Consider the following 20,945-nt stretch of genomic DNA (forward strand, 5'->3'; position numbering starts at 1 on the left):
CATTATTAAAATATAATTTTATAATATATATATATATATATAGATAGATAGATAGATATAGATATAGATATATAGATATATAGATATGATACAAAGAAGCAAAGTGAAAATTACAGGGAGTAATCTGCACTAAACGATGTCCTTTTTGCAGAATGTTGTTATAGCCATATAGGCCTGATTATATGCAGGATGGCATGAGTTTTTCCGTCATGCCACTGCCTCTCATTTACGTGCTTTTGCATCTTGAGGCAGCGCATGGAAGACGGGATTCCATGCGATGTTTTCCTTCCTGAGCATAAACTAAACACGTTCACACACAGGCTGCAATTAACACTCAGAACTTTGATTTTGTTGTGAAGATCGGCTGCAACCTGTGAGCCAGTTAAGCTTCAGAAGGATGTGTGGACCAAATATTCATATCCTAGTGGGCTGCAAGGCCGTAATTCTGAAGGATGATGTTTACCAGGTTTGCTATTGGGCTTATGTAGGGCTAAGTATCATCCTTACTAAAATATCCAAATCACAAGACACAGTCATTCACAAAACCTGAAGGAGGTTCGTCTCTATCTTCAAAGTTGCCTTTATCCACATAAATTTAAAAAAAAAAAGAAAAAAAAAAAGATTTCTACGGTCTTGTCACCAAGTTTAACCTCTTATTTTGAAGGCAAAATCAGTCCACTTCCTTTCTGAGTCTGTCTAGGTGTATCAGTCTTGACGCTGCTCTCCGTGATGCTCGGCCTGCCGCTGCCCCACGCTGTAAAAAATAACGAGTGTGCCGTGGGATCTGAACTCGTGTCCAGACTGTTCAAGGTTATTTCAGGATATTTTGGTCCGCTTACCTCACGGCGCACCAGGTTAGTCTGGCAGGTTTCAGAAAAGTTTTTTATTATCATTGTTAGGCTATTATTATTATTATCATCATTATTGTTGTTGTTGTTGTTGTTGTTGTTGTTGTTAACTTATCTCAAATGATTTTGTGTGAATAAAAGGAAATTATCCTAAAATCATAGTTCAGGTTTCCAGTTTTAATTCATTTTCTTGTGAATATTTTGCAATTATGTATGCAAGTGTGTGTGTGTGTGTGTGTGTGTGTGTGTGTGTGTGTACAGGCCACTGATAACATGAGGATCATATATATATATATATATACATATATACATACATATATATATATATATATATATATATATATATATATATATATATATATATATATATACATACATACATACATACATACATATATATATACATACATACATACATATATATGTGTGTATATATATATATATATATATATATATATATATATATATAAATGAATGAATAAAGAAAAAAAGACTAATAACATGCGGAGAAGGTGTTTGTGAATAAAGTTATGAATAAATTTGAATAAAAAGTGTGAGTTGAATAGTGAGTGTAGAGAGTAGGGTGTTGAATATAATGAGGATTTATGAAATATACAAGTAATATATTAAATTTACAAAAATCTGTAATAATGAGCAACTAGCAGTGGGCATTGCTGTGGTAACTAACCTATCACAGGTTGTGGGGTATCTCCACATGGTCACTTTGGACAAAGTGCTAAAAAACAAAGTGGGCGTGGCCTGTACTGGAGTGGGTGTGGCCTCATCAGTGTATGAAGTCAATATGTTGTTCAGTAGGGAGGGACAAGCTGTGGTGTTGCATTAATCCACTGGGAAGTTCAGTGACTTTTTGTGGTAGGCCACGCCCATTGCCACACCCCTGTTTTGGCCAAATTCAGCACCTCCTCCTTGGCCTGTGACCAGCCTTCCCACCATCCAAGCATCTGATCGCTGACAACAAACACACTGAAAACATCAGGCCAGTCTCAGGTGTTTCAATAAATATAAATGAAAGTTTTCTTGCCTGTCATTTAGGAGTTGATAGTCGCTCAGCAGTGATGGCATCACCAAAATGCACATTCAAAAAGCTGTCAATCATACTTTATTTGTCCCCAGGGGGAAATTTGTGGGTAAAAACACTAACCAGTTACTTTGTAACTCTCCGGTTACCGTCAAATTTATTGACATTTTTTAATCAATTAGAGTCAATTTGACCCCAGCAATGCAAATCTTCATTGTTAAGCTTATGTGCATTTATACTTTATGTGTCTTGTTGATGTAAATAGCCCTTTAAATAAAACATAACTCCACCACTCATCCCCTCTAAGTTTTTGTGGGAATCATGAGTTTCCTCCCAAATGTCACATTAACTATCTGTGGTTCTAACACAACTACAGGTGTGGTTATGTCAGGTGAGGGCCCTAAAGCAGAGGGAGGCTTTTTTAAGATTATAAATACATGTTATAGTTCCTCAGTGTCCAAAACAAGCAAAGCAAATGTGAGTAATTACATTTAAGTACATTTCTCATATATTATATAATTTGTTCAGGATACTGAAAATATATCATCATGTTGATTTTATGTTAACCCACTTGTCCCCATTAAATTAAGACAAACAACAAACAAAACAATGTTAATTATGTAGGCTATAGGCCTATAGGCCCACAGATGTTAAACACTGAATGACCCCAAAGGAGAGTTAAAAAAGCACCAAAGGGAAGTAACTGGCTACTCTCAAAAGTATCATCCCAGACAGGTTTTTTTTTTTTTTTTTTTTTTTCCGATATCCCCGATTGCACCTGAACGCGTGCTCGCACCCAGCCGGTGTTGAGGATAAAGTCAGATGCTGAGTGCGTCACTTCTTGCAGCGCAGGCCGCCTCCTCTCCCCGCCAGGCTGTGGAGTGTGTGCATAAGATCCATCCCGAGCAGAGGCTGCACACAGGGAGGAAATGAAAGATGTAGGGAGCGCACACTGCAGTTAGAGTTTTTTTTTTATACCACACACACACACACGGACACACTTTTATTTATTTATAGCATGTAACTCCGCTTATTGTCTCCCTGTCCCAGTTTTTTCTCTTTGTGGAGGAGCAGTCAGGTCGGGAATCCAACGCCCTGCAGGCAAGGCGCCGACCGACGGGGATTAAAGCGCATCGGGCTGAAAATGGTGAAAATGCTCGGTGCTTTTTTGCGCTCCGGAGCTCCATTTCCCCAGCATCCGACCTGCCGGGGATGAGGCGGATGCGGCGCGTCTAGCTGAGCCTTTGCGATGGTGAGTGAGCGCACCGTGCGTCTCTTTTGTCCCGGAGACCATCACACACACACGGCATACCCACACACACACACACACACACACACACACACACACACACACACACACACACACACACACACACACACACACTTCTCAGCTTTCAAACATCACGCTGCTCCAACTGATAGGGGATTAATTTGAGCGTGTGGTTGCGTGTGCGCGGGGAATAGGGGTGTTCAACCTGCTTTTTGTCTTAATTGGGGTCAGCGGGCTTTGTGGGATGGATGCTGAGGTCGAAGATGACTGACCCGGATGGCCGCATCAGGGTCGATCAGCCTGTCAGAGTCAATTGCCTCCCATTATGGCAGAGTTGGATGAATGGATGGAGGGATTTTGACGCTGAGGATAGAAAGATGGTGCGTTTGGATCAGGCGTACATGCCAAGGGATAATATCCACACCGCGGTTAAATGGCTCCCTAAATGCTTTTTGGGATGTCCCAGGGTTGGATAGGTCCCTAGCAAAATGAGGAGTGCTATTTAAATCCTCAGCGGTGATTCAGATCATATAATAATAAGCAACAACTGAAATCTTTGCATCGACATACTTAATGTGTGTGTGTTTGTGACATTTCAGCCCGGTTAGATCAGCTGTTGGATAACTAGTTTTTTCACCATTACCCTCTTCAAACCCTATCAGTCCTGTTGGCAGAGGAATCATCACTCATTTAATAAACAAGCTTTGTTTTAAGCCACAGAACCTTATTTTATATTCTAGTGGAGATCCTAAGGTTCCCAAAGATCCCCACTATGTCCAGTGGCTGATGCATAAGACATGTAGATATTTTCTATTTGGTGTAAAGCTGCATGGTTGCTGAATGTAGAGGAAAAATGATATTTTTGAAGTTACTTAAGGGGAAATATAAGGGGGGGAAAGAGTTCAGTGGGATAAAATCAGAACAGTGAGAGAATAATATGGGAATTTGCTCTCTAATGAGAGGTTGCACTCAGTTGTCCAAAACCAAAAATCTTCTCTGATAGGAGCTTCAGGTAAAAGGTCACAAGGGTCTGTGACTTTAAGTGTGTTTGGGGGCATTCTGGGCAAGACTAAGTTCATTAACCCCTCAACTACGCTATTCATGTAGAAGCCACTGATTTAATCTTACCATGTGTGCATCATAGCCATTGAATCCACCCTGACACAGTTTAATCTCAGTTTTAAAAAACAGCCTTTGGTGATATATCTTGCAAGTCTGGGTCCTCTTTGTCGTTTTTGTGTATTTTTCTTATTTTTCCGTTGGATAACTGGCCAGTTGTAGACAAGATGATGTCACATCTAGAGCTCCAGTGGTGTTTGATATCGGAAAATTTTTCAGCGATCTAAAATGTTTTTTGGTGTCAGTCCCTCACAATCAAAGAGTTAGGCTTTCCTTCTAGGGCTGCCTTTTTGCACCGACGTTCAACATGTTGAGGTTTGAGTTTTAGGCGGTGAAGCTCACTTTTTAAAAAAAAACAAAAAAAAACTGTAAAGACTCACTGTATGTCTGCTGGCTGGAGATTACGAAAGGCATTCTGGGAAATGTAGGAAGTCACGAGCTGAAGTAGACGAGGCAGGTTGAGGCAATGTGGATCCACCCAAAAAAAGTAAATGACAACACCTCGTCACCAGGTAACTCCTGGAATGTGTTGAACACCACAGGCTGATAATAATAGTGTGAGAGCATCTGAGGGAGGATTTTTCCTTTCAAGTGGTGATCTGCCACTTCCTCGAGGGAGAGAGGCTGAAAGTGGATTTTTTTTTTTGTTTTGTTTTACTTGTCAACAGAAACCATGAGTTGCTGCTTGATTTAAAAACCTCCAGCAGGCCGTTGCGCCGATGCTCCATTGTCTTTTGTGTAAGATGCATTTTGCGTCAGGCCGGCCTCCCGTCTGCCCAGGCAGGCAGGCGAGGCTGGAGGGAATAAAATGCCACAGTGTGTTTGCGCGGCCTGTCGCTTTGTATCTACCAGTGGGTCAGCACTGACAGGACAGCATCTCCAGGCCCGCTGACAACATCCGAGCTCTCCCGGTCTCAAGGGAAAGGCTGAATTTTCCGGCTGCTGTTGTTTTCACATCATCTGATAAGCAGACAGACAGAGGCAGACGGGGCTGTTTATACCGGTCTGGAAACTCTCAAAGAGTGGAACAGGAATTTCATGACTTCTATGGACCGGATTCACAAAATCTTCCAAGGAGAGAGAATCTTGTTATTAAATTCTGCTATTTTCTTACCTTTAAAAGGTTGGCTTCTTCAGTGCCATTGCTTCCAAAGGTGGGCTTATCTGCAGAAACATAATGTGTCTGACTTTGAGCCTACTTAAGGGGAAAGTTAAGGGAAAATTGGAGGTTAATGGGTCAAGGAAAGTAGGGGGAAAAAGGCCTTAAGTGATTTGTCTTCCTATTCTGGGTAGCATAGTTCGAATTTTTTCTCCTTTTCTCTTTATTTTTTTTCCCTTATCTTTTTTCCCTTATCTTATTGGCTGCACTGAAAAGGTGAAACACACATTTACATTTTAAGTTGTGATATGCAAAATTCCAGAGGGTTGATAAAAGTGAGGACCCTGCAGATTCCACTGAGAAAAAAATGTCAGATAAGCACATAATCTACCAGTGACTCAGGCTGGCAGTGAGAGCCATGGAGACTCAACCATCACATGCTTAAACAAGCAGTTTTGCAAATCTTGCCAGAGGTCCTGAAATTGTTTGGGAATTTTCTGGTACAGAAAAACACTACCATATGAAGTCAGATCATGTTCTTGGTTGTTCATAATAATCATCACCTACAGACTGACGTGACCTTGTGGGCTGCGATGTTGCCTGGCCAACCTAGACGCGTCAAATTTATCATCAACCAAAACATGCAAAACGAACATACATACGATAATGCATGGACCTCTGAAAGAGCAAATGTGCGGAGAAAGCTTGTGTGTGTACATGGGTGTGTGCTGCCTATTGATCCCTGTTGTAGCAGTGGGGCAACCTGACACTGATCTAACCTGTAAATCCATCCACTCAGCCTAGATGAGTGTCTCTGTCCTGTCCATCACTCGGAAATACACGCCGACGCTCTTAACAGACCAGCAAGATGCAGCAGGATATTGTTTCACACTGAATTTGTGGTTTAAATTCAGAGTAGGCACCAGGGAAACAATGCCAATGCAAAGTCAGTTGTGATCCATAGTCGTGCTGGACACATGAATAACTGGTAGTACAAAGAGCAAAAAACTTGGTGTTCAGAAGGGGGTTGGGTTGGACAATGGGCCAATCAATGCGACCTTCACCCAGTCAATTTTAATTTGAATCCACTTTGATACAAGGAAAGTGTTTTTTTAAATGACGTCATTTTAATCCATTCTGTGGCACCACCACATAACGTGTTGTTAAAAAAGTCGTGGTGAAATTACTGAAAGAGCTGTGAACATTAGAATGTGTGTGTCATGATGTGTTGTATAAGTTCTGTCCAAACTCAGCTGAAATCTTGACGTTAAGCGTATACCAGCAAACTGTGACTGTCTCGCCCTAATTTGCACTCCTTGAGTAGGCAGCGTTTTTCAGCCGGAAATTTTTCACCTGTACATTTTTGACTGTTTGGGCTCCACAAAACCCATCCCGCCACCAAAAAGGTTCCCCAAGCTGATGAAATAGCACTTACACTGAGTACTGTGTAGCAGTAATGTACAGAAAATGGTGATATCATTGAATATATATGAATATATATTATGCTTTCCGATGAAACGCTTAACCTCAGCTGTGGATGGCAACACTGTTGTTAGTATTGCTGTGTTGCCTTTACGCAGCCCTTTCCCACTTCAGCTGCCTGTGTCGGCAAACTTTGCCAACAACCTGCAAACCTGTGGGAGATGTCGTATCCATGTCACGCTTGTCCTTAGAGGCTTTGCTGCTGAGAGTCCTGCAGCGATGATACGCGCACTTATGGGACTTAAGCTAATTAGTCCAGGAAACCTCGCAGTGTGCCTCCATCCTGAGGCTTATTAAAGCCAGACGCTCTGTTTAAAACATTAGATCCCGCATGCTTCAGTGTTGTAGGTGACAGGGGCACAGAAGACCAGGCAACTGCAGGAAACTAAGAGACTCCTTCAAACCTTCTCTTACCTGTCACAGTTAAAGCATTTCATTAAAAACAAGCAACATTTTTGAGGATGATGATGTAAATGAAGCAATCATCTGATAATAGGAAATGCTTTCCAATATGTCCTTGTTTTGTGTTTGCTTTTTTTTTTTTTTTTTTTAACTTTCATGCTTGAACAAACTTTGTTCCAAGATTTGACAGCTGATCCAAAAAACGTGCCCTCATCCCAAGGAATTCCCCTTGGGTGCTGTCAATCACCTGTACTCTATCTTTACATTGTCAGAGGGCTCTCAGGTGGAGTTTCTTGCCCTCCAGCGGCCATATTGGAGGTCAGTTTTAGTTCACAGGCAAATACAGCTAGGAACAGCTGTTAGCGTTTCTGAACGTGCAGGCTTGGCTGCCTCAAGTGCTTTGGAGTTTACCTAAAACTACGCTATGACACCTTTCACTTTTACTCACTGTACAACTACGGTGACCAGACGTCCCAGTTTGTGCGGGATTGTCACGGTTTCAAGCTGGGTGTCCCCATTCCCAACAAATAAATGTAAAACACCCACATGTCCCTGTTTTCACTACCAAATTGTCCCAACTTTTTGCTGTTCATGTCCGTAGTTTGAACTGAACATACAGGTATATATCAAAAGTATTTGGTGTTTTCAGCTGAATCTAACGGTGCCAGGGTTAAAACTATCTGACCTCTACTTTTGACAATATGTTCCCACATTTTTAAACAAACACAGACGTGTAATACATCAGAAATGATCAGCGTTTTCGTTGAATCCAGTGATGCCAGGGTCAAAACAGTCGCAAAAGTAGCTGACAGAGAATGTGTCCCAGTCAGCTGTTTAGCCGGCAGCCTGCTCTTGTCCACACTGACACACACCTTGTGTTTTACTTGAAAAGGAATCTGGCGATCAGTGCATATGCTACATTACACCAATGCAATTTTTTTTGTGCGTGTGTTTTGTGTCCACTATTGTTATACAATTTTCAAATAAACTAGGTTTTGGTGGATTTTGGGAGACCAATTTTTTCCTCTGTTGAGGCGCTGTCCGTGGTGCTGAAAGTTGCTCAGTAGGTGTGCTGAAGTAATTGTGCCCCATCCTGATGAAAACACCTATGGTGGGTGTATAAGCGCATACATATCCACAAACATAAACATGTGGTACACTTGGGAGTCCCAGTTTGGCGGTTTTCATACAGTCACCCCATGTATGGCATTATTCTATTCATCTGCACCCACACTACAACCAACCGTCCAGTACGTCTCCATGATGGAGCCAGATGTGATTTGTTGGCATGTGTTAATGCAAACACGCGTTTTCATTTTCCACACTTTCCACTGGAGACATAACAGATTCTGTTCTTAATCCCGTAGCTGCCTCGAGGGAGAGCGGTTTATACCCACAACTATCGATCTGGCTGCATTAGGCGAAAGGAATAACACATATTAACCTTTTTTAATCCGAGCACTTTCGCCTAATGAAGGGTGGCTCAGCGCCGCAACGCCAAACCCTCCAACCCTCGGTGGTCGCCTTTGCCTTGTTTCTTGGCTACACGCCCGCTTCCCGATAGGTGGTTATCAGCCCAAGGAGGCTTCATTATCTATCGCGGCTGAGGCAATTAAAGTGGAAATAATTGCATTGATGGGAGTTCATGATAGTGGCTTGTCACGTTGGAAACCCTACGAGCGCTAAGCTGACCCCCCCTGCTGTGGGATCACATGGGCCACAGTGTTATTGGAGCTGGCATGTAAGGGCGAGTGGAGATCATGAGTTATTACAGCACGTGTGGCCATCTGTATGTATAGCGTGTGATTGTTTGTGCTGCACACAATATGTATGGCTGCATCCATTTGTTTTAATTCTCTCCCATGCACGCACACACACACACACACACACGCACACACAAGCAAGGTGGTCAATATTTGCTTTGTTCAAATGCTTTTGGCTTGTGGCTAATGGGCCACGTCTCATCATGGTGGTTGTATTTATCGTTTGCTGCGGACGCTTTATGTGATCCAAACAAATCAGGCATCCACACTTCAACAGATTACTGCCTCCATTATGATCATAGCTGGTAACCATGGTGGTTTTGAGGTTCCCAAGATGTTGTGAAACACTTTCTCTGGAAGCACCACTCCTTTCTCAACCGGCATTTCTTGCTCTCTGACAGTTTACATCCTTATTCTGCACTACTTTCCTCGTCAGGCCTTTTTATATTAATTAAGACATGAGTGTTATTTATGAATTTGTCGCATGGATTTTAGATATGATTATGTGACTTTAGCGTTTTCGTCCAGACCCTGTCTCTATCCTCTGATGTAGCATTAAGTGCTGATGTCAGATGCTTTGCTCTTTTAATTCCTCAGCCTCATGTGTACAGCTGCAGGCAAGCAGTCATTTAAGGCACTAGCTGTATAAGATTTGTGTTTGAAAATACAGCAATTTTATGAGCCCATATCAGTAAGTGGTTCGATTCAGCCCGTTTGGTCAAATGAAAATCGGGTGAAATTTGGATGAAAATGTCAAAATTTAAGAGCAAAATCCAAAGTGTGTCCTAAACAGCAGTGAGCAGCTCTGTCCAGACACGGCTGCACTCCCCAACAGCGCGTCTTTGTCCTCGCTTGACTCCTCGGGTTCCTTTGGTATCAACAAAGATTGTGGATAAAAGGAGAGATGCTTAATTGGGAGAGCCTGGCAGCATCCACCTGACGAGGCTGTCTGATCCATCTGCTGCGCTCTTTCGAATCCAGTAACAGTTGCAAGCTCCCGATGACGGCACCGTGCAGCATTATCTAGTTAAAATTAGTCGGTGTACAGTAATTTATTAATTTATTCTCACCTATGAATATCTTTGGTGAGACTTGACAGCGCATATTAAAAAGTCTACTGTTTTGACAGCGAGGCCATTCCCAAATGAGCCTCTCTCAAACACCACACTTTTAATAAATCTCTCTCTCTCTCTCTCTCTCAATCTGTGAATTGCAGATACCTTCAATTAAAGGACAAGTAGTTATAATTACATATATCGAGATATCTACAATTTAATTCTTTCTACTCATTATTCTGGTTAAAGATATCTTTTAATTACAATTTAAGATATCTACGTTGTCCTTTTTAGATTTGCCAAACAAAGATACAGCTAGTCAAAATACAGTTGTAGACATCTTGACCTGGAAGTATGACTGTAGGTGTGAATCGAATGACTAATTAAGTGTACTTAGGGAAGCGTGAATCAGCCGTGTGTACCACCCAGTGGCCAAAAATGTTTGGTGTTGACTAATAAAAAAATGGACTCATAAAAAAACAAAGGAGAAGCACAGAGTGACTTGGTCCATTTGTCTTTTCTTTCTTTTTTCTTTCTTTCTTTTCAAATAAAGCATGTATGTTACACCGTGCTGCCCACGTGGGACAAAGAACGGGACGGATAGGGATCAGACAGTGACGTCAATCTCTGACAATTAAATTCACTATTTTTGTTTTTATCCATGGTTTGGCTAGAGCAGGGCTTCGTGTAGGGTTTTAAGTTACTGCCGGACAGACTCCTGATGTTTTGGACCAATAATGTGAACACTGGACAAAACCCACCAGTCTGCATTATGTGAAGTGTGTTCTGTTGTATAGATGAGTCTCTGTATAGTGGGATTTTCCATGCTTGTCCTATGAATTCAAGTATCAGTGGCACCAATGCAACTTTGGAACGCCGTCGCTTTGACGCGTCTCTTCCTTCTTCATCTGTTCCTTGACTTGTGTCAGGAAGGAGACACCGAGTCCACTATCTGCATATTTGATCCTATCTTTGGTATGGAACATCGCAGATCGGCTGGGATGCTGGACCGGCGTGGTTTCCAGGTGTCAAACGGTCACCTGAAAACGGCCCGTTTCAGCCGTGATCTTGTGTTTCATTCCTTCCGGGTGGACAAGTCATTGATATTCCTGAGGGCAGCGGCGGGCCGGGGCTGTTCAGTGGAGTGCGAGGGCCAACTGAGCAGGCTCAAGACGGTGTGAAAAAGAGAGGCCTTTGTTGTACGAGGGCGGCGGTTACATAAGAGTGACGAGTCCGCTAAGAAGAGACAAACAACGGTGTTTACCTCAGCAAGGGACCCTGAGCGTTGCCGCCACAAGCCCGGAGCCTGGCATGAACCTGCTGGAAAAGGGAGACGAGGCATAAACGAGAGCATGTGATATCCTCAGGGCTGATGCAGTGATTGGCAGCATGAAAGGAGGATTTGTCACGGAATATGTGGCTGTTCATGAAAATGTGCTCCTCTGCATTATGGAAATATTGCACTGTGACTATCAGGATCATGCTTTTTTTCTTTTTTTTTTTTTTTAACCCCTCAAGAAATTACTGTGTAGGGTTTCGTATGAAACTTTTCTGAGCAACCAGGTGCAAACTATGTAAGCTATGACATTTTCTTTGAAAAAAAAAAAAAAAAAAAAAAAGATGTTTTGATTTGGTTGAGTGAAAGTTTTTTGTATGTAATGCACCGCTTAAAATGCAGGCCAGGAATTCTGCACAGCGCTGCAAAGTTTTTCCTCAAAGAAAAAAAAAAAAAAAAAAAAGAAAAACGCCAGTCCCTAGGGATTTCAAAATAAGTCTGTTTTTCAAATGATTATGCTGTCCTAGAAGTGATGCATGGAGAAAACGTGTGTGTGTGTGTGTGTGTGGTCTTTGGGATTGTAACAGGCCTTGTAGCATTAATGCGGGCCTAGACTGTCCGCCTTCGCCTCCGGCCACATAATATTCAGACGAATCTCATTATCTTTGTATCTGCGGCTCTCAGGCCACACAAAGACGAGGATTAGCATGCTGCTGACAGTCCAGAGGCCGCGCTCAAGTGATCAGCCAGAGCTTTTCCCCCCTCGATCCCAACTAAGGCAAATAAATGACTTGGCGTGCGAGTGAAGAGATGGAAACAAAGCAATCCTCTCAGTTTAGAATAAGCCGCATCGTGTGTGACTTTTCAACCCCGTACCGGTGTCACGATCACCATTAGCCAGTCAACAAGTTTGATGAGTCGTTTTAGACATTGATCGAGTAAAAATGCAGGACATTGTCTGATTCCAGCTTCACTAAGGACACTAAGATGCCAAGATTGTCTTCATTTTCTGTGTTTATATCATGATGTAATTAATACTTTGTCATTTTTTTTGCTGTGAGTCAGACTAAGGAAGCAATTCCTTAGTGCTCTGATCACTTCCCTCAAGACATTCGCTTTGTTTTTCCACGTTTCACACGCTAAATGATTCAAATATTAGTAGAAACGTTCTCACAGTTGTTTTGAGGCGTCTGTCTTTTTGGCTCAGATGTTTTCAGCTGTTGGACTGCAAATGCTTCAGTCCACTGTTTACAAAAAAAAAAAAATGGAGTTCTGCCTGGCCCAAAGTGCCTTCGCCTTTGCCCTCAAATGTGATTTCACTTTACAGCATCAAACATTTGTACTATTTAATGTTGCATTCAATCTGCAAAAATACTTACGCAGCATCAAACCTTATATTAATGTGAAATGTTGGTGTAAGATATGAAATTTGTTGAGGAGTTTAGTTTCCTTGTAGCAACAACAGTAACATGACTCAGCAGGAAAAAGGAAGTGTAACATAAGCACGACTACAGTATACTGACAAGCAGTGCATGATAATAGAACCAGTTTAATAATGAAAGCAATAGTTTGGTTAAGCAGACTGAGTGGGAAAGACTCTGGTACTTTCAGTTCCCTCAGTTACTGAAGTAAGGATTATTAAATATGGGAAATATTACTATTGTTGTGTGAAAACCTCTCTAAATCCAGTGGAGGTGATTGATTGAACATTGATTATGTGCAGAGGGTGGATTACATTTTCTGACCTCTTGGTCTTGTGGAATGCAGATGTCATTAAATGCATCATGGTCAAGCTACAACCAGGACTGTCGATTAATGTTTTTAGTCATTTCTCACATAAAAACACCAAAAATTCCAGCTTCACCAAGCTTCCTCTTCTCCGTTCATATCAATCATAAAAAAATACTTTGGGTTCTTTTGGCTCTGATCGCTTCCCGTGAGACTTTGGCTTTATTTTCTACCCTTCATACACAAAAACGCTGATTTATCAAGAGTGCTTTGTGTGCCTGGATCTGTTAGTGCCTTGCTCAAGCCATTGAACCACACACCGCGTCTGCGCTCCTCTCCCTCTGAATGAATGAATCCCTCGCAACTGATTCACGCTCCGGCAGCAGGGGTTCTTCAGAATCGGTGAATGAGGCATTATTGGAATCCGCCCACTCACATCCTGAGAGACGGGAAACATGGAGGCGCCTCGGAGAACGCTGGCTGAGGTCCAGACCTGAGAGTGGAGACATGAACACGGTTTCATGTCTCTGAGCTCGTTACGTCGTGCCTGGCAGCTCCAACAGGGAAACATTTGAAGCATTAGCATTTGGAGACAAATTCATGCCTGACACGCAGCCTCGTTGGACCAAATTCTCTTTTAGACTTGGGCAAACATTTGATGCTTTGGGTCGCCATCCTGCTTGTTAGCAAAATGACCAAAAATGCATCCCCCTTGTTAATGTCCCCATCCAGAGAGAGTGCTGGGGCAGAGGTTAATTGAATATGTTAGTCTAGTCTGTCTGACCTATTGACCCTTTATCTATAAGTTAGAGTCTATGGCCTCGACCATGGCTCTGAAATATCAGCAGCCTCACTGTGCTGTGTGTTGATAAATCCATGGTGCTGACCACAAACAGACATATATACTATTAATATCATATGCTATAAATACTCAATTCTACTATATTGTAGCCACTGACAAGTAGCAACATGCAATTGCTAGAGGATCACAGAGACACACTGCTGCCTGTAGTATTCCTATAATATCCTTTAATATTTCTATGATATATGAGGCTTTAATGTTGTATTTGTTGTTTTGCACGATGTTCATGGTCTGTTCTCCATGTAGCTAATGGCCCTGCTTGCAGTGTGTTGTGAGAAACACCAGAAAACCCTGCCTGAATAGACCCAGTCCTCTGCATAAAATGTAAAAGTGTATTTACTCATAACTTAAGTATACAATCATAAAAAGACAGTTGTAGTAGGGAGAGAAGGATAAGTGGATAAAATATCACAGTTATGGTTAAGGCATGTTGCAGCAACGTCCATGTGCAAGTGGAGATGGGTGCGTGTGCTGGTTGGCGGCATCAGGGCTCATGAGTGCTCCCATTGGGCCGGCCCCGTTATTAAAAAATAAATCACCCGCTGAATGTAGGCACCACTACAACTGCAGCCACTGCTAATTACCCTGTATGTGGAATGCTCCATGCCAAAGTACTTATAATAACTTTGGCATGATTGATAGCATTTTCAGAAAAAAAAAGCCTTAGTGTGTACATTTTCAGATGGTGGAAATTTCTGTTATCTAGTGCTGAAATGATTAATCGGGAAGTCGATGGCCAGAATTGATTCAAATGATAACTAATGACTGGTTTTTGTCATTTACTATGTAGAAATGCTAAACATTTGCTGATTACAGCTTCAATAAAGTCACTAAGACGCTGCGATTGTCTTCTGTCTGCGCTTATGTCATTATGAAATTATTACTTTAGGGGGGTTTTGGCTGCGGAGGGAGCGATATGGAGGCTCAGATCACTTCCCATGAGCATTTGTTATTTTTGACACTTTGTAGTAAGGGATGAATGGATTAATAAAGACAAAACAACACAGCACATTAATCATTAGTGCCTGCTCTGCTTATATTCAGTGGGAACGTTCGGAAAACCTTTCACATGTCCCTCTGCTGTTTTTGCTTTGGTCTGCCTGCATGTTGAATTTGTCCAGAGGTGACCTCTGAATGTTGAGGCCTGAACCTCTCAGCAGTGTTCTGGAGGGCGGGGGGGGGGGACAAAGGCCAGCTCAGGCCAAGTCTGACAGCCAGGGACTTGACAAAGACCTCAGTGTGCTCCCTCCTCCTCCTCCTCCGAGTCTCTATCTGTCGGGGATCCCGGCTTTCCCCTCCTCACCGAGGCACCATGAGGAGATTCTCCACATTCTGTCCAATCAGTGGAACTCCCCTCCGTAACGACGGCAGCCACATGCGGTTTTATAATCGGAGCGCCCGTTCACTCCGGGTGTTATGTAACTGTTTGCTCAATAAGTGTCTGAGGAGGTGTGAGAACGCCTGAGCCTCCTGGCACAAGCGGTCGTGCCTAATCCTCGGGCGCTCTGGCGTGCGTTTGTGGGTGAGCGCCGTCTAGATTTAGCCGGCCACCGCTGCAAATAAAATTCATCTGAGCCAGTCATATAATCTCGTTTTTGTCCTGTACGTCTGATCTTTTCTCAAAACAAGTAAACGAATCTGTCCGTAAGGCCGAAATAGGTTCATCTACACTTCACTCTATTTTTTTTTTTTTTTTTTTTTTTTTTTTGGATTAGTGGCTAAATCCGCATTGAAATAACATGTGAGGATGGACGGTGTTTGCATTGTACAAACATTTTGAGTCATGGGTGCAGCGCCGGTGGCCAGTGGTTAGCTCGCCTCTTTCGTGGAGAAAGGTCATGTTTGAAAAGTCTCCTCAGAGCAGAGGCCATCGCCCGTTGGATAATAATCATCCCCTTAATAACAACAGCCGGACATCTACAGCATAAATCATATTGGCCTTGGTGTTCAGAAGCCGCTGTCTTATAAACAGGTGATGATTAGTCTCAGTCTTACCGCGTCCATGTGTAACTGTTTTCCTTGAGGCGGCTAAGTGGTGACGCTTCTCGCCCCGGCCTTCATCTACATGAGTTGCCTGCCTTCAAACAGAGGTTTAGCCCGAGGCTGAGCCCGCGGCGCCTGCGGAGCCACTGCGGGAACTGAAGAGGCAGACGGCAAACACAGCCGAACTGCGAGACACGCGCCGCAAAACTCACCGAATGTCAGCGAAGTCCAGAGAAATTTCCCAGACAGACACGCGTGCTTCTGTTTATTGTTATTCTAATGTTAAAGTCAGAAATTACAACTTCCTACTTCCTACATGATAAAATGCATGGCCTGTCAGACTTGCCTTATTTCACATGTACATTTTAAATTGTCGATGTTGAAGTAATCGAATTCTGTTATTAAACACAAAAAAAATTCTGGCTTGGAAAACTGAACAACACGTTGAAAAGTGAATCATTGCATTGTGACTTCATGGCAGCAGCTTGTCCTGTACTGTGCTGCCGCGGCTGCGTTGCCCCCTGGATGGATCTGACCGCCTGCCATCATCTGTCCGGGCCACGTGACACACGCACATGCACACACACACTCATATACAGATGGACATACACACCCATGTGCCTGCCGACAGCTGCAGACAGTCACGTTTCCACAGCAACCCGGTCGCTATTGATTGACATGTGCGGAGGGATGGCGTTCGGCATGCGAGGTTATCGGCAGGGCGATTGACGAACGCGTCTCTCACATCGCTGTTCGGATCTGATGTCGTCCCCTGTGACAACACGAAGCTCGTCACACTCCGTAACATCCCCTGAATAGGCCTCTTTTTCAGCGATTCGCCCACTGGCCTGTCACCTTGGACGGCCACACACACACACACACACACACACAGACACACACACAGAGAGAGAGAGAGATCAAGGGAGAGAGTGTGTGTTGCTACCTCTGAGTCATGTACTTCTGCTCGCTTTCTCATTAAAGTGTTTGGATGCTGTGGAAGAGGGATAAAGCGAGGGATTGGGATGAGGAGGGAAGATGCTGCCGGCTCGGCCAGGCCACCCACGGCGGATTTCTCAGGTCAGTGGAGGAGAGACGGGGGGGGGGGATTTGGCAGCGAGTCCACTGGACTTCACGACAGAAAGTCCAGACTGTAGTTTTGTCACTGGCTCCAAAGATAGCGATAGGAATTGTGACACAACTTCTTCTACATCTTTTCTCCTTCTGTGCTTCGGAATTGGTCCAGCAATTGGCTTGTTGAGACAAAAAGAGACGCAGATGCTTAAGCCACTGGGTAGCCAAGCTTTTGTCAAACCCACAGAACTGTATTTTAAATTCTACTAGAGATCCCAAGGTTTCCAAAGATCCTAAATATATCTTACTCCATTGCAGGGAAATGTGTCTAAAATGAGGCACAAGACACATAGATCTTTTCTATTTGATGTGATGCTACGGCTACGAAACAATAGCTCTGAATATTTCGCTTATTATAAATGTGATGGAGCTTCGATGAAGCTGCAGCCAGCAGATACACAATATGGATGTGACTCTGTCATATAATATGGACAAAAAGTGTTTTTTTTCCTATCTTTGAAGCTACATTAGGGGAAAAATTAATGGAATATCAGAGTTGAAGGAGTTAAAATATTCCCCAAAAAAGCCAAGACAGCAGCTCCCACAAAAATTTGGTAAAAAGCCTTTATTTTAATGCTATGAATTTCCAGATTTACTTGTTTAGAAAACTGCCTGAACCACCTTTATGGAAAACATTATTATTATTTCTTTTTTACACCCTTACATTTCCCTCGGGCTTTAGTCAGTATTGTGATTTTGATATTTGTTCACTTAACTGCACAACCCTAGTTGACATGCACCAGTTTAGAGATCAGACATTTGCAAACATGAAGGTTTGTGCATCAGCTTTTTTTTTTTTTTTTTTTTTTTTTTTCTCTTTTAAGCCATGTGAGTCGGTGCCAATGCAGAGGCATTTGGAAGGGGACTGAAGTGCAGTGAGTAATGCATTATGAGGCAGTTACGTAACACAACATGGTGGGAAGGCCACTGGCATTTTTTTTTTTTCCGTTTTCTCTCCTTTCTGTTCTCGCACTCTCTCTCCTCTTTTGCCTCTCCCCTTCTGATTTTGCCTTTCGCCCAACACTTTCCCTCTGTGTCGCCTCTTTGGCTCGTGCTCCATGGTGGCGCCCACGTCCTTCAGCCCCCCTCAGTCAAAACGGGAGAGGCTTTCAAAAAGGAACTGGCTCCTTATTTCATGGCTACATTTTTACCGCCGCACGGGGGGCTCGGGCATTAAAGGCATCACTCGCTTGGATCGCCTAATGGCTCGAGACGCTGTCCTGAAATCAAAAGGTTGGACTCTGAGTGTGTCAGTCTGTTTGGCGGCCAACATGTCTTTCAGCGAGACACCAAACACCCACCTGCTGTCTTATCTGGATAAATTTCTAAAATGTTGATGTTTTTTTGATGGAAACGGGGATTTATGTGTAATGATGGAGTGTTTGAAAGTCTAAAAAAAGTCTTCAATGTCCCATATTATCTTATTCCAGCATCTTGCATACTATTAAATTCGGGATGGGATGATGATGCTTATCTCACAATACAATTTGATGCACAGTACAGGGTTCATGATTCAACACAATCACATTAGAGTCCATTATATTTTTTGAGCTACGTGCCATTAGCGTGCCAGAATGTAAACATTTAAACATGTAGTCATTACAAAATGCAAATAATGTGATCTGGATGTGGCGCTTGTGAAGGCGTGATTGGCAGCGGCATCAAATGTCGCCAATATGATTCATGATGATTCTTGTTCATTCATATTCATTTTTCTGCCCCATTATACGCATAGATGCATTTTTTTTATTATTATTATTATTGTGATTTGTTGAATTTCAGTAGATTGGCCCATTCCTAATTTAAACCAGTCATCTTAAGGCCTCTAGGTTTTTATACTGAGAATTGAGAGTCCAGGAACATGGACCTGCATTATAATAGTCCCCCAGTTGTTTTCGTTTTTACATTTAATTTGATAGCAAAGTTGCTCTTTTATTTCATGGAAATAGCCTTTAATAAATCTTAAATGTAACAGGATGAAATTTGCAGACCCTTGAGATAACAAGGTAAACAACAGCGTGATAAATAATAACGCCCTCAGGTGTAAAAAAAGGCTTTAAATTACCTCATTATCTAAACCCAGTACTTTTAATATGTAATATTAATGCTCTTACATAAATCATTTAGGAGTTATAATCAGTTTTACAGGTCTTCTTGGCTTTTCCACTGAGAATTGAGCCCAGCCATTTATAACAGTAGCACTACGGTTTTCATTTACACAAGACTAACTTCATAAGCGAACTTTGATAATGAAATGGGAGAGACCAAGATGACATGCGGGACATGTGTACCCTGCCCTACCCTGGACTTATTATTAATTATTATTAATTATTAATTTATAATAATAATAATAATAACTTTATTTGTATAGCACTTTTCAAAACACACAGTTACAAAGTGCTTCACAATAAAATAAAATAAAATAAAATAACAACAACATAAAAATAATAAAATAATAAAATAAAATTAAATAAAATTAAAAAAAAATAAATAAAAAAAAATAATAAAAATAGAAGTGAGGATAAAACAAAATGAAATTACAATAAAACCAGAAGGGGTCCCCATAAAATAGTAAAAGACCATAAAAGACAGAACCAGCAACTAAGAAAAGGCCAAACGGTAAAAGTGAGTTTTAAGAAGGGATTTAAAAGATGACAGTTTGCCTGCCTGAGGCCCTCCGGCAGGGCGTTCCAGAGTCTGGGGCCCCGGACAGCAAAGGCACGGTCACCTCTCGAGACCAAATGAGAGTAAGGGACCTCCAGAAGGGCCCGGCCAGAGGACCTCAGACTACGGCCAGGCTCATAAGGGGTTATTTTGGTCACATGATGTTTGCAGACAGTCTGAATAACCAGGAAAATAACATTAGTATTAAATTAAAACTGCTTCAGCTGATCTGGGTGGACAGGGCTGCCTCGAGGTGGGAGAAACCACACTGATGCTCTCAGGTTCGATCAGAGTGTCCGTCAACACATCACAGGCGTCCTGCTGAAGTGTCCTTGAGCAAGACACCGAAGCCCCTGCCTGCTCTCTCTCTCTGGCTGCCAGACGTTCCGGATACAAACATCAGCTCCATGCCAAAGATTAAAAAAAAAAAAAAAAAAACACACGACAGATGGTCGCCTCTCAGGGATGACACAAACGGCGCGGCGGCGTTCGCCTCACCGCCGCGGTCCAAACTGCACCGCCCGGGGGGCCGGACGAGCGAGAGCGGCGGGTTGGTGCGTCTAGATCACAGCTTGTAGTGACACATCGGGTTTTGGAATCGTCTCCCCGCGCAGAGATGAGTAGCTTAACACTGATGACTCCGATGATGACTAAATTGGATCAGGCAATCTGCTAATGCATTTACATTTTAGGCTTGTGGCTGCGGCACGGAGCTGACTTCGGTGTAGTGTTAATGCAAATTGGAAAATGATAACACCCAGAATACTTCAGTTTTCCTCTTATGTTTGCATAATTTGTTTTTTTTTTTTTTTTTTTTTTTTTTTTTTTTTTTTATTGGTGAAATTTAGTGACAACAGACAAGGTGACATAAGCAAGGGGACAATGGGGGACAAGTAAATTGCACCAAATGAACATAAGGTACAGACGATGGACATACAATACAAACCACTACAGACAACAACATAGAGTTGCATTGGTGTGTGTATATAGGTGTGTGTGTGTGTGTGTGTGTGTGGGTGTGTGTGTGCATGTGCTTCATGACAAGACAGAGGGTATGGTATTATTGCGTCCAATATGGTATAGAAAATATAATGAGAATAGATGAATAAATAAAGTATAAAGAATAAATAAATAAATAAATTAATTAATTAATTAGTAAAAGAAAGAAAAAAAAAGAAAAGAAAAAAAAAAGGTTATATATATACTTAAACATACATACATGAA

The 20,945-nt window shown here is 42.3% G+C and overlaps 1 protein-coding gene across 2 annotated transcripts in view; it reads left to right on the forward strand.

Moving 5' to 3' along the window:
• Positions 1–2,810: 2,810 nt before the first annotated feature.
• The window catches only part of tmem198ab (transmembrane protein 198ab), a 49,338-nt gene continuing 31,203 nt past the window's right edge, over positions 2,811–20,945 (forward strand). The window contains exons 1-2 of one of the 2 annotated variants that reach the window (XM_030070513.1): positions 2,811–3,139; positions 16,908–17,003. The gene's annotated coding sequence lies outside the window, so the exon portion shown is untranslated. The remainder of the gene's footprint in view (positions 3,140–16,907; positions 17,004–20,945) is intronic. The other variant, XM_030070505.1, reaches the window with a different exon arrangement.

The sequence above is a fragment of the Myripristis murdjan genome, chromosome 2 (assembly GCF_902150065.1).
Source record: "Myripristis murdjan chromosome 2, fMyrMur1.1, whole genome shotgun sequence".
Lineage (NCBI taxonomy): Eukaryota > Metazoa > Chordata > Actinopteri > Holocentriformes > Holocentridae > Myripristis > Myripristis murdjan.